This window comes from Xiphophorus maculatus, chromosome 2, assembly GCF_002775205.1.
Source record: "Xiphophorus maculatus strain JP 163 A chromosome 2, X_maculatus-5.0-male, whole genome shotgun sequence".
NCBI classification, from domain to species: Eukaryota; Metazoa; Chordata; class Actinopteri; order Cyprinodontiformes; family Poeciliidae; genus Xiphophorus; species Xiphophorus maculatus.
In genome coordinates, this window is record NC_036444.1 from 18,944,334 (window position 1) to 18,959,575 (window position 15,242).

At 36.6% G+C, this 15,242-nt stretch overlaps 1 protein-coding gene across 7 annotated transcripts in view; it reads right to left on the reverse strand.

The window, feature by feature from the left end:
• Positions 1–13,556, reverse strand: part of LOC102223875 (liprin-beta-2-like) — a 71,929-nt gene extending 58,373 nt beyond the window's left edge. For 4 of the 7 annotated variants that reach the window (XM_023351022.1, XM_023351027.1, XM_014473619.2 and 1 more), the window contains exon 1: positions 13,407–13,556. The gene's annotated coding sequence lies outside the window, so the exon portion shown is untranslated. The remainder of the gene's footprint in view (positions 1–13,406) is intronic. The other 3 variants (XM_023351049.1, XM_023351016.1, XM_023351034.1) reach the window with 1 other exon arrangement.
• Between the last annotated feature and the right edge of the window lie 1,686 nt (positions 13,557–15,242).

Sequence of the window (15,242 nt, forward strand, 5' to 3'; positions counted from 1 at the left end):
CAGTCAGTCCACTTGACGTCTGCTATTAAAGCTGTAATCTATTTTGCCCTCAGAGCGAGGGTAATGAACCGTCACGCAAAACAACCCATGACTTCCAGTCAGTGATCACCATGATGGTAACAGGAAGCAAGGTAAACAGACTAGCATTATTTTCAACTTTTAAAAATAAAAAGGTTAATTTACTGACAAAAGTGGATTAAACTTAAATATTAACATGTAAAGAATTCTCTAAAATGCTGGATAAATTGATGGCAAATGAATTGGGGAGATGCTGCACAGTACTATGAATAGCTTTGTGGTCCTTGCACCATTCCACTCTACATTTTGCACATGTATATGGAGAAACAACCAAACTGTTAAATTACTTGGGCAATCTGCCTTTTCACTTGTCTGAAGCAGCAACAGGTCTATCCTTTTTCAAAGATTTAGTTCTTTTGGATTGGCTCCCTTAAAAGAATCTTTTCTTATGGCTACTACAGGTCCTTAATTTAGTACCACATCGAGCCTTGTGTTTTCTTATTGCTAATGCTTTGTCTGTTGGTAAGCAACACTTTCTCTCCCCTTTCTCTTTCCTTTCCAAGTTTCCTTTTAACTGCAACCTGTGGCTCCTATTGCCTCTACACCGGCTCTTACAGTTTTGACCAAAAATGATGTGGAACTAAACAGGTTTTTTGTTTTTTGACATACATCTTAATACAGATAGACTTGCAGTGGTTTCTCCATGTGGTTCTGGTCTGGTTCAATATCTGCATAGAAATTGGAACAAAATTAGACTATTGGAATAAGAAACACCTTTCTTTTGTTCAATCATCCGCTGACCCCCAATTATGCTCCAATTCAGGGGCATAAAACTAGAACAAAAAAGACATTGTTTCAATTAGATCTTGCATTTAAGTAAACATAAACACAAAATGGGTTTATAAAATAAATTTTATATGATATAAGTGCAAAGTCCTAAGAGCAGTCAAGGATTTTAACAACCCGAGCCGAGTGCTTTGTAGAAGCAGCTGCTTATTGTAAAACTTATATTTTCATTGTTTTAAAACCTCTAGATAGAAAAGCAAATCTGGTACACATGTAGTTTATATGATAATTATACAATAAGCTTGAGCTTATAGAGAAATGTATTTACTAATAAGGTCAAAAATCGCTTTTTGCATTAAAAGTTGTTAATCGCAAAGTGAAACAGCTGGAAAAGCTTCACTGGTAAAATTTAGCTTACCAGTGAAGCTAAATTTTACCAGGTTCTTGTTTAGGTTCTCTAAATAAGAACCTAGTTTAGAGAAAACTAGGTTCTTGAGCAAATTTTCTTGATGGCACTTATTGTGAAGTTGTTTTGACAGCTAAATCAGTACAGATTGTCTCAAAGACGCAGCAGCACTAGCAGAGAATTGAGAACTGCATTAATGAAAATCGTTTTGGGGTGATTATTAAAGCAAATCGATCAACAATAATGCAAGTTTTTTTACTGGAAAACTAAGAAATTCATAAAAAAAACCCTACAGTGCATCTAGACTGCCCAGAAATACCCAATTTTCTTTTGTAATATGATGCATCTTTGCAACTTGTGCATCATGAGCACTATGACTGGTAAAAAGGAAAGCAAGGAGAAGAAAAAGCAATATTTCAATGATCACAACCCATATCACTGCAATATTTAGATTAAATTACAAGGGATGTATTTGTGACATATCAATATATTAACATGCAGATCCTACATTTTTAAATGTCACATATCCAGAAATTGATACAACTTGGCAAGAGGCAGTGCAGCAGTGATAAGTGTGTGTAAAGTAGAATAAAAGGGAGAACACCTGATATATATATATATATATATATATATATATATATATATAAAAAACTTTCCTGATGCAGTCATTTTGTGTGGCTTGTATGGTCTGGAAAATGAAGTTCTTGTACAAATCGTGGTTCACACAAACAATAGAAGCAAAATATACTGAGCAGTCAAAACAACCCCCCCCCCCCCACACACACACACACACTTAACTACCCTTGTTGTCATAAGAGCCTTCACAACACTTGATATAAGCAGTTATTGTGTCTAAAAGCTTGTGGGGATCAGCGCAAACAACACAGATGCTCCGGTCCTGGAAATCAGAACAGTCTCTGAGCTCTTCTATCTTAATGTTGAACCACAAATGTGCTTTCAGAGTTGGCGTTTCATGTCTGAGCTACGGGTTATAATTTGAGGAGGAAATAGATAAGATTACAATTTCACTTTTCAAGGGGGACAGGCTCACTGACTTGTCTGCATCAATCCTGTAGAATTGGTCCAGTACTGATGAAGGATGTGACTGAACTGAATGGGTTTGGCTACGTACAAATAAAAGCAAAGTAATTAATGATTATATCTAAGCTGGTGAAAAACTCAGTTTCTCAAAAAAATTTAAAATTACATAAGACCAATAAAAGAAATGTTTTAATACATCAAAATTGGCCAAATGAAAAGCAGGCACAGAACATACTAAAAATGTATTGCATCTATGCTGTGTAACATGGAGCCAATCATAGTTGGTTCTGGTGTGGATTTAATAATTGTTTTTAGCTTGCCTCTTTTGTTGGTTCTAGTGACTCTTTTCTTCTTCTTGACAATACTCAATAGGATCTCTACCTTTAAACTCTGGATACTTTGATTTTTAAATTAAATGCAAACTTTAAGAAGACTTTGGACCATCAGAATCAGTCCAGTATAAAGGGGAACGATATCCAATTATTTGACCGTTTTCACCCACAATTCCCACTTGGGCAAGCTCTCCATCAATCTGCAGAAGTTTAGGATAGCCAGCATGGAAAACTGGCACAAAGATATGCAAGGGAGCAAAAATAGGAGTCTGCAAATGTAAAAGGGTAATGGATTCATCTAGACCTTAGCTTATAAGGCTTCATGCTTCTTATAACTGAGCAAAATGTAATTTATGCCTTCTGAGGAAAACTACACTCAACAATTTAAAACAATGCAAAATAGCAGTGAACTTCAGTGACCCAAAGGAGTCAGGAATGTGGCATAAGACAGCAACCTTGGAAATAAAAAAATACAAATTCAACACAGTTTTAGCTGCACACTGGTGCATACGAAACACCATGTTAGACAGGAGATATCTATGGAAGACATTTAGTGTCATTAGAATCAGATTTATTTTCTATATTAAATTTATAAAAACAAGATTTGTTTTAGCGTGTGCAATCATTTTTTTCAGTTTAAATATGCCAGTAAAGATTTGCTTCGGCAAAATTGTGCTGACACGTGTGGTAGCCTTCTGGTAACCCAAGTCAAAGCAATCAGCACTAGATCAAGTCGAGCAGCTTTTAGCCAATCAAATTACATGCATTTGATCACGTGACACCAATGCATGAAAAAGAAATCATACACATAACTGAATGGGATAAAAATTCAGTATTATAATTTCAATGTTTAAAAAAAGTCTGATTCAAATTAGACAGTATTTCTTTACTAGAAGTTCCCTAATTTTGTCCATGTGAGTTTCTGCATAGTTTTCTCTGTTCTGAGAAAACTATGCATTCACAACTCTATTCAGTTCACATATTAATTAAAATGTACATTTTTGCCTCCAGGAGCCTGTAAAACTGATTAAGTCGATAACTTTAGTCCAATCATGATTTTATAGCCAATGTGTGTGACATATTAAATTAATTGAATTAGTAATAAATATTATGTATTAAAAAAATGAATTCACTGCTCATGTAACCGTAATATAAAGTGAAACTGCAGTGTATAGATGGGATGCATTACGAGAAATACGTTTTTTTCTACAGTTTGTACTCTAATTTGCCTAACAAGAGGAGAAGGCTGGGAACATTATTCCAGAATGCACTGACTCAGGACAAGACATTTGGTTACGCATGCACATCATATGCAAATCATATATTCATTTAAAAAAGGTTTACAGTTATATAGGAATATGAGGCTATAGCCGAGAACCCAACAAATACTTACCTTTTAGACACAGAATAAAAGGTAAAGACTCAAACCTTTCACAACTATGAACACACAAGAGACTCAACAGGTTCAGTCTGGACTTAGACTATGTGGAATCTCACTAAAGTCATCACAGTTTTCACTGAAGTGAAAAACGATAAGTTTTAAAACTTCAGGTTCCCCATCAGTAGTCCGATGTATTAGTCAGTGGGAACAGGAAAAGCCAAAATTAGTCTGACCCTGTACGTTTGACAGGGTTGGTTAAACGTTAACACAGGAATAGACAAAGGAGAACACTGCACGCAGTAACACGCAGACAGACAGACGAGCGTTGTGTGTGTTAGTTTACTGTTCCTCCTCATTTGGCTTAGCCTGTTTGGATTAGAGTCACCAGCTAGAGGCCGGACCTAAGCCCCCGAGGCCCTGCTGTCACACAGAGTAAATACAACTGTGTGTGCACGCTGAGCCTCGCCAAGCCAACAAGAAACACCAGATTCTTTGGCAATTAGCATCAATGCGACAGGACTACTGACATTTAAGAGGAAGATGTTCCTTCTGCCTTTTAGTAAAGACTGAAAATGTCCTTATTTAACAGCAAATGAGCCCAACTTTCACATTTTTTTCTAAAGTTACATCTCTTTCACTACACATGAAGTTCACACTTCGATAAGTATTACAAACAGATGCCATTCCAAGCCATTCCAGTAAAGCAACATAAGGGAAATCCTACTGGCTTTGCAAGTAGGGATGTTAAGATTAAACGATTCACACTGATACAGCAATGTGAAGGTGGAAGACACAAGTTCACTTGTTGAGCCAGCTGTGAGAAGTTACAATTTTGCATTTTAAATGGCAATGTATTGGTTTTCATACCCTAGCATCAATAAAATGTAGTCCATTAAGTGAGATATTTCACACTTCTATTTAAAAACATAATTCATTCAATTATGAGATAGGAGGAGAAGTTCGTCTTTGAAACGATTAGTGCCACTACAGAAGATGAGCGAGTCAGAATGCTGAGCATTATTTCTACTTTTGTCAGACTCTCAAAATTATTTTCTACACTTGTCCAGACATTTCAGACAGCATACAAAGTCTGTGAAAGGATTTACTCAAAACTGAAATTATATTTGCTGCTCCTGACACTCCTGTGAACTAACATGTATTTTTCAAACCTTTTGAATACTAGCAAAATTGATCTGCAGCAGCAGTTTAAATAATAACAAAGCAAATGTTTTGTCCTTTGAACTAAATCAAAAGCAGTCAAGATTTTTCAAGAAAAACGTTGAAAAATCTTTAGAAAGCCTGGAGATCTGTGAATTAATACGACTTTGAAATATTACAATAAAGTCTGGCTTGAAAACATAGTTCAAAGTTCTGACATGACTTATGAATGTTAATGCATCATATAGGGACAAGAAGTCTTGCAAAACAAATATTGAGCAGCTTCAACAGACTTGAATCATTTTTTGCAACAGCCAAGTCATAAAGTAGAGCAAAATCTTTAAAAGCATTCTTAGAACCATGTTCAAAGAAAAACAAATCTTATTACTGTAGCCTCTCTGTGCATTCCTAATGTCTGGCATTAATCTAAATGCAATAAAAACAAAGCCTTTCAGTTCTACAAATAATAGAGTATGTTTGTTCATCTCTAATCCAGAAACTGCTTCCAAAAAGCACACTTCGAAGATCATGAGATGCATGAACCAGATGCACAAGTCAAAATTTTTGACCAGAAAGAAGACAAGGACACAATCACACAAATACTCATGTCTTGCACATAGCTTCAAAATACCAGGTTATACATGAATATACAGAAAAAAAACATATTTTTGTTACTTTTTTCAAATAAGCTATTTCGAGGTATGATTTGTGAAGTATTACCTGCATTATAATGTGAAGAAAGTTTATGTATATCTTGTTTCTTTCTCTTTTCTCACTGCTGAGCCACAAAAGAATTTGAATTAAAAAACACCTTGAAGTACAGCTACCAAAATATGGCTTTTCCAACATATAGTAAACCTATATTTATTCCTAAAGTGCTTTGAAGGACTGACGTGGCCTCAAGGGCAGAAACCAGCGTGATGCTCAAAGACTTCAAACACCAGTGTCAGCAAGCCAGCACTGTAAAAACAGCATGTCAACACCACTTAATACAAACACACTAAAGACGCACACAGCCCCATGTGACTGTGAGCAGCTGAAACGAACAAATCAGCAATTAGCTAACAATCGTGGAGGCCAAAAGCCAACAGAGTTTGTAAAGAACTGCACAGAGAGAGAGTGGACTGATTCTGTTGTAGGTGTTGCATCTTAGACATCAACAAAGATGATGGGACAAGCTGGGACACATGCATAAATGTTATCAGGACATTTAAGCAGTAAGGCATAAGAATGATGCTCTGCTTTAGCGGCACATAATTTTTCAGTGAAACCTGACGGTATAACTATAACTGATTCATCAATGAACTGTGCTGCTTTTGCTCTTTGTTAAATAGAGCAAACCAGTGACTTCAGATCTGTACGGTGGTTTTGTTCAGATTTTACATTTAAATAAAGTTTTTGCACATTGCTTAGTGGAAAAACAGTTCCTTTTTTTCCTTTTAATTTGTATGACTAAACATGGATTTCTAAAAGACCAGTGCTGTTTGTAACATGCAGCTACAGGTAGATACCCAGTGTCGGACAAGAAAAACACTCACACAAGTGTGTCACCAAGCATTGTTTGGTTAGAGTGATGATGTAGCATGTGTTTATATAGTTACGGTTTGGAAACCACAACAATTTTCCATTGTGTTTTTCCCACAGGTTAAATTCCCTTTAAAAGGATGCCACTAGATTAAGCAGAGTTTCCTTCAACTGTGTGAGCAGAGACAGTCAGAACTCAACTATTGTAAACCAGTTTAATATTTTGTAGCCAGGGAGGATTTTTAAACCAAATAACTGTACCCCACTTCTTTCAAGTGAAAATTTACTTTCCATAGAGTTGAATTCTTTCAAGGACAAATTATGGATTTTAAGATGTTATAAAATATATTAGAAGATATATTATACATTGTACTTAGATTTCATCATCACAAGTAGAAATTACATTTTAAGTAATCAGGACTAAATTCATTGTTGAAATTTGCAATTAAGATTTTTACTAGTAAAAGTATGATTTTGACTACAGATTTGCATTTTTGCTACCTGATAAATGATTTTGATATGAGTGTGTTCTTTATCAATAAAGACAAACTGGGAAACTAACAACGTAATAACAAATACATTATTTATGTAAACATCAAATATTAATGCTCATCATGCTCCCAGTGTAACACTATAGAAAGCAGAGTGGTGATTATGGTAACTTTATTATATGTAACAAATAGGGGTGCACCAATTTATCGGCCAACTGGTTTATTGGCCAGCTGACTTACCAGTGCAGATTTTCTTAATTTTGGGAGATTTGGGATCAGCTGATACTTACACGTGAAGCCAATCTTATCTACCTCAGGAAAGGTCTTAAAATCAACCACTGTCTTCTTCTGCTCTCTTGTGAAAGAGATTTGACTGATAGACCTGCCCACCAGGTCACGTCTGCACATTTGCAGTTAAAAATAGTCATCCCACTGTTGCAGACTCAGCAACTTTCTTGCTATATTTAGCAACATTTCAGACAAAACAAAATTGTTCATGTATCAACCAAAATTGGAGTCAGCAAGTCAGGCTTCTTAAAGATTGGTAATCAGTGATCGGCCAGAAAACTGTAATCAGTGCACCATAGTGAATAACATGTTTTAAAGGGTTTACTAAATCCAGTTGTTATTTATACATGTTTTTGCTTTAGTCCTCTACCACTGTGTAAATCTGTTAGTCATTTAAAACGTTGTCACTCAAGCAGAATTTAATCCATGAGTTTTTTCCTGACTATCTAGCTGAGAAAATCTAATTACAAAAATATATGTGGTTCCATATAAAAGCGTAAATTATGGTAAATAACTACAATATGTTAAGTTGAAGCAATAACAAAGCCAGCTGGTTGAGATCAGGAAATATTTTCCATCTGGCAGCTGTTTCAGATAGCTAACTCTGTCAACCAACCCTGCGTGTGCAGTGAGCACCCATCCCGACTACCTTTCTTCCAGTTCCGGTGTTCTGTTTATCTGCGCTACCCTTAAATCCGTCCTATCTTGTGGTAATGCGCACATCGATGTTATGTCACGTACTGCCTACTCAGCAGATTTCTTATAAATACGTCCTACCTGTGGAAGTTTTGTTTCATGTGTTTTATTTCATCGAAGATTACGGTAAGCTTTATTTAATGTATTTTATACCTGGCTGTCATTAAGCTGCTGTATTACTTCATGTTTTTACTTTACATGACAGGTAGCTTATAAATGGCTTTAGTTTGCTGTCTGCAAAGTCGTTACTACTGTAAACAAGTTATTATTTGGAGGTTAATCAGGAAAAAATATGTTGTTTTTGGGCTATTTTGTCCCTATATTTTAAAATGTTTTAGTTTAATTACACTCTTTATTACTAAACTTTGCTAAATAGATGTGGGATTGAAGCTGTGTAATAGCCGTGTAATATTAGTGTACATTAATCATATTCTATCATTTCAGGAACACAATGACCTGCGCAGTTCGGTGGACACATTGTGGCTGCGCTGCATCTGATAAAGTCTGTCATACAACGTATTAATGCGCAAAAAAGAGTTGTGGTGATCTGTAGTCTGTGTTTCATTTAATTCCAATAAAAACCTGTTTCCCCTGTCTGATACAGTTTTATTCTGATACTGTTTTAACACCTTTGTGTTTAAAATATTTTTTAACAGGTATGATATTCTAGTAAAGGGATTAGTGCATACATCTATAGATTTTCATTTTAAACGGGTAGGATATTCAGATGAAGAAGTGATCTTCTTGTGGTTTTGTCATGTATTTAGATTGTTCCAATGCTAAGCTAAGCATAACTCCTAAGCTTCCACTTCAATCCCGTCACTCAAATAATGTTATCCAATATATTTAACATTAACACAACCCGCTATAGTTTTCTGTTTGTAAACATGACGGTAGCAGTTTTGGACACGTAGCACTGACAGATAGACTTACCTATCTATCCGTACTACGGTAGGAAAATCTGATGATTTTCACTGATAGTCAGAACACCTGCTACAAGAAAGGATTTCCACTGAGTGAAACAACACAAGCAGCCAGTGAAGTGGCCCACTTCAGAGGCCAGTGTCCTGGCTACAGCAGACTAGAGTTACAGAAAGTCACAAGCTGCTAACAAACTGGACAAGAACAGCAACAGATTACATTACAAGGTAAAGTTACATTCACAGAAAGCACAGGGTGTGTGCATTTGTCTTAAAGTGCTCCAGGTGAAGAAGCTAAACAGATGCAATATACTTCAGCTTTTATAAGGTTGAACTCCAGTGGTGGTTTAGGACCAAATTGACCAGAAGGGCTTAAGTGGTACCATTGTTTTTTCATGGAGGCAGAGAAAAAAAATGAAACAAAAAAGGTCAATATTCCATAATTTAATATATTCAGTGAGCAGACCCAAAGAGCTAAAGGTGCAGCACCTACAATTTTAATTCACTGTTGAAGTAAAACTATAGAGATAAAAAAATAAAACTGGTATAAGGAACCAATTAACTACAATTTCTGTGCCAGCACATATAATAACAATAAACTGATTTAGTACCATCTCTTCAGTACAAAGGCCAAGATTAGCTCTATTGGGGAACTGGCCCCTTTGGGACCCTGTCTGGTACCATACTGAACACCATCTGTTTGGATACAATTATCAATTAAAATTTCCAATATGGCTTTTAATTTTAGTTTCATTTTAAAGTTACATGAATTGTTATATTAGGTTTCTTTGAGTGATTATGGATGCTGGTTATACTTCAGGTTGAATTAGGACCATCTCCTCACATCACAAAAGCAAAGATACAAACTTTTTTCATGAAGGAAACTCATAACAGAATTAGTCATTAGTCAAAAAACAGTGAATGTTTGATTTTGATTAACCTATGACAGTGGTTCTCAAACTTTTTTCAGTGATGTACCCCCTTAAAAATATATTTTTAGTCAAGTACCCCCCGACATGAGCAAAACATTTTTGGAATAAAAAAGAGGTACAGTGCTGTAAATACCCTGTAAATACTGAATATAAAATTCAGTGCATGAACACACATTTATATTTTATTGAACTTTTTACAAAATAATTTTTCACAAAGACTTATTATGAGGAGCCTACTGATTTTTTAAAGATATTTTGAAAAGCTTCACGTACCCCCTGCAGTACCTCCACGTACCCCCAGGGGTACGCGTACCCCCATTTGAGAACCACTGACCTATGAGATGTGAGCGGCTGTTAAATCACTACCATCGCAATTTTCTAGCAAATTTTGAAACACATTGGACAAGAATAAGAGGCAGTCTCATTATAAATGCAACATGAGAACAATTAACCTAATGAAACCATATAAAACTTGATTGCCTTCCCTTAGATCAGCGCCCCTCTGGTGCTCTTGGTGTACTATGCTTTAACACAACAGTGGAAAACAAGTGAGGAAAGTGGGGTTTTTTCTATACCAACCAATTTGACTGGGAGTTGGAAATTGCAATTCTTCTTCTCTCGCAGATAAAAAATTGTCTGGTTGTGATCTCTGGCTGATTAATTGACACACATGTACCTTTCACTTTCATCTCTAAAAGGACTGTCAGTAATAATTTGAATAATAACTTCAGATGCACCAATTTCTTGCATTGCTTTAAATATTTTAGCAACATCTTTGTGCATTAGAGTCGAGTAATTGAAGTTTCTACAATTCTTTATCATTTCCAAAAACCCAAAACTTTTTTAAGTTGCCCAATATAATATATAAATGAACACTTCTTCTGACTTCATATCTGTCACTAATAATCCTGCATTTATCTCTCCCCCTCATTTCCCGAATCATGCACCCGTGTTTTCCACTCTCCTGAGCTCTCCGTGACACTCATTCGCTTTAATAGTTTTCATGCCTCTCCCCGTCCTCACCTCCTTCCTCCTCCGCCTTTCAGCTGGTTGGTTTGAGATTGTTTCTGACAACTTCAACTGTGAGATTTGTCTACAGAGATGCTCACACAGCCATTTTTAGGACATAAATTTGTGCATAATGGGTGTTCTAACGCTTCTGAAATTCCCATGCACATAAAGAAGACGAGAAAACTGCAACTTTTGGATGTGTCCCCTGTCCTTTACACTTGAAATGGATGGCTAAACTGTCTCACTAGCATGCAGTCAAACTCTCCAGAGCTCTATTGAGCTAATATTGGAACCAGGTGTGCTGAAGCACAGAGGCATCTAAAATTCTCAGGACATCGACCCCTGAGAACTGAAGTTTGAGATCACTGCCGCAAAATTATATTCTTTGGGCTGTGAGACTCCAACAGTTTATAGTGACTGGCCGTTATAAACAAATGAAGAAAATATGGAACAGAGGTGAGCATTCCCAAGAGTACCTAAATTACTTCAAAGGAGAATCAAAGACTCATCCATGAGGTTATAAAAGAAACCAAAACAACCTCTGAAGCCTCCTCTTCAGTTAAGTACGGTTTACTCTTTAACAAAAGATTTCTATTATAAACCAGCAAAGGCAAGCTATCTTTGAGTTTTCTCTGCCAGTTCATAAATCATGAGTGAAGAAGATGCTATCCTGTACACTTGTGAGTTTACAAAGAAAAAAGGCTGGCAGTGAGGAATGGCAACAGGTGTCCCGTGCCATAGGCATCATGATTTCTCCCATACTATTATTTTTTAAAACAATAGATGGAAACAGTTTTTAGACAATGGAATAGGAAATGGAGTCTAAAAGCCCACTTTTAACATACTTTTCCTGAGCTGAAAAAGATTACAACTTAATTTCCAGGCTTCTAGAAACCCCGCAGCATAGCGCTGCTTCTCCCTGCCACTGTTTTCTAATATCCTTTCTTGGCCTGACAGTAAACCAAACAGAACCTCTAACAAACTAAACTTATTTCATTTTTTATGTTCTCATCTTTTCCTTTATGGGCTAAGAAAAGAAAGGATTATGTTTTGTATTTTAAAACCTGAAATGGTTTTCCTGTTTCCCCCCCCCTCACTTTGATCCCTCTCCTCTCCCATTGACTTAATCTCCCAAACATCTCTCCTCTTATCATCTCCCTCTCTTCTGCTTCATCCCTGCCTGCCGTGGAGCAGCAGTGAATTATATCTGCTGAAACCACAGTCGTGGTGTGAGGAGCAGCAGCAGCAGTTAAGACGACAAGAACCATCTGATTCTGTATGGCTGCAGAGGAAAACGAAAGCTCTTAGAATTACACAACCCGCTTTGATCACAGGGATGAGTGCCATCATCTGCTGGATCCATGCACAGTGCATGTATTTGTATGGCACCATCCTAAAACCTACTTCCACAGTCAGTTTGGTTAGTACTTCTGTCTGAGTAAACAGTTCAATGACTGTTGCAACAATACTTTTCTTTTTATTGTTTTGGACCCCTTCACTCCCATCAATTGCCTCTTCACCCAGGCTCCAGCTTTTATTTCCTCTCATTTCTGAGTGCTAATGCCACCCAAGTGCCAACCAGAGCAGCCTTAATCAATTCACTGTCGTCAGCAGCAATGATGCCTTTCAACTCTCTTTTTAAATGAGATTTGCACCAGAAAGAGGCACCGGCCGGCTGTATTCACAGTCAGGAGGCTCCTTCAGTTCTCTCAAGTTGGCCCTCTCTGATGTATATGTGTTCATGCCTGCGTGAGTTGGGGTGCGTGTGTGCGTGCGTGTACAAGTGTGTGTTTAGTATCTCCAGAGTTAGATGCAGCAGATGCTACAGCGGGAGGGAGCCACATATCAGCCTTGATTTTCTGTGATTAGCATATCAGCAGCAACCTATTCCTCCCCCCTATTTCTTTCAACGCATGATGTCAGAAATTGATGATCTGCATTAACACAGCATGGCTAACAGCCCTAAGCTTGCAGAACAAGACTGAGCCAGTGTGGAAAAACAGAAACAACTGGGAAGAAACAATGTTAGCGTTCCTGGAACATGTCTAGAAGTTAAATTTTCTGCCAAACCGAAATTAAATGCGTCATGTGACTATAAAATGTTGCACAACAATTCCTGTCCGGAGAATATCCACAACAAGGCTGCTGCAAATGATAATCTCTATTTTACAATTGTTGTGAAATATGGAGGCTCCACTGGGCGCCACAAACGCACATAAGGTCCCACAACAAAGGCTAAAGTTGCTTTTATAAAAATGCAATAAAAGTAATTATTTGGGAATATAACATCTCAGTCCCAACAGCAGAAGTGTAAACTCTCCTCTCTCTGTTTTTACCATCTCCCAGCACCCCCAAAAAGTCCAAAGTAAACAGAAACCTCTGCAGTAATTACACTACGTTCTTGGAGTCATATATAACTTACTATATCCGAGTCTGTGAGCTTCTGTCCTCCTTCAAATACGTTCGGTGGAACCAGGCACTAAAACAAGGCAAACTCCACAGCTCGGGCACGCATGGTCCTCTCACGCCCAGATGTCACAAGCCGGTCCGACCTGTATGAGCGGTTGACTCTCGCTCCGCCGCTGCGCGAGCTTCCCTCAACTAATGACACCTGCCATGTGATAAGCGCGATGCCTTCACTGACTCTTCGGAAATACTGCACTAAACTTGAAGGAAATAGAACATATATTTACAGTCTATATAAAACGAAAACAAAACCACTACGACAGTTTCGACATATGTTTGAAATATTTAAACTCATTTTTGCCTCTAACATTGTTAACTAGACACAATATTTAGATTTTGCGTATGGGAAGGAAAATTACTATCATATTAAATCGATTTAGTAGACATTGCCATCTAGTGACCCTATAAAAGAACTGAAACCGCCTGTCCTGTAACGGTGTTTACTGGCTTTTCACTTTAGTTTTTACCTTTTTTAAAGCCTGCTGATGTAATTTGTTCAGAAATGTCAGTTTTGTTTTCACTGACAAGGCGGCTAAATATTGTAATATTTACTAATTTGTATGATGTTTTTGTTCCGTTCCACGTAATTACATTTTAATAAATTATTTTTGTTTCATAATATGTTAGCTAGAATATATATCCTTAAAATTATATAATATTGTGGAATCCTAATTTTTGAATTAGAATGAATAAGAATGTTTCCCACAACCAATGAAGTACACAGAGATTAGACCAAAGGTAAACCTTTAAACCTACATCCAAGTTTTATTTTAACTGAAATTTAAATTTTTGCTTATGAAAAATGGAAAAACTATGTATCATTTTCCTATGCGCACATTTGCACAGTGCCTTTTTCTTGGTACATCACAAAAAATCTCATTGAATACATTGAAAGTCATGGTTCTATCAAGAAAGGAAATTAAAAAATCAGAGGGGTATAAATCCTATTGTAATTCCGTGCATTTTGAAATCACAACATAATATGAATGATTAATATGGGAACAAATAATAAAAAAAACATCAATATTTGCAATCACTGTTGTAATAGTACAGGATGTTCCAAAATGTGTTTTTACTTGCCAAAGCCTCTTAACCTCCCAGCACAGATCTCATCTAACTGTGTGCAGCTTCTGTGCACTGTTATAAAAGAGGATGTTTGACAGCAGTCACTGGATCATTCAGTGGATAGGTTTAAGGAGCTCAGTGCAGATCTGAAAAGAGGATTGCAGAGAGCCACTTTTAAAAAACTGCAGATCTTCTGTTCAGAAGACTGTGCAGAAGTTGGTGTCACCTCTTTGCCAAGGTGTGAATTATGTGAAAATATTTCTGCTAGAATACGTGGCAACGGATGGAGTTGTAATCTGCAAGCAGCAACCAAAAGTGAAATCTGTTTTTCCAATTTACGTTTTTAACTTGCATGAATCATTTGTGCTTTATCCGAATCCAGTTACTGAAAACATATTCATCAGATTATATATGAACTGCCTATCATAAATCTATAATTACATCAAACTAAGATTTCATGTATAATATGGAATATAGTAATGCATCAAATAGCTAAGTAGCATCATTAACAAACTCTATTAGTAAGTAAGAGGAAAATATATTAAAATGGTGTATATTCGTGATTGCATTAACATTAAATAATGACAGGGTTAAACAGAAATGTGTGCATTATGTTTTATTGGTGTGTCATTATTTAAATAAAACCCCCCAAAATCATACCACATTCAAAACAAATCACCTAAGCAAGAGAATGTCACAGCATGTATGAATATATACCCAGCAGGAG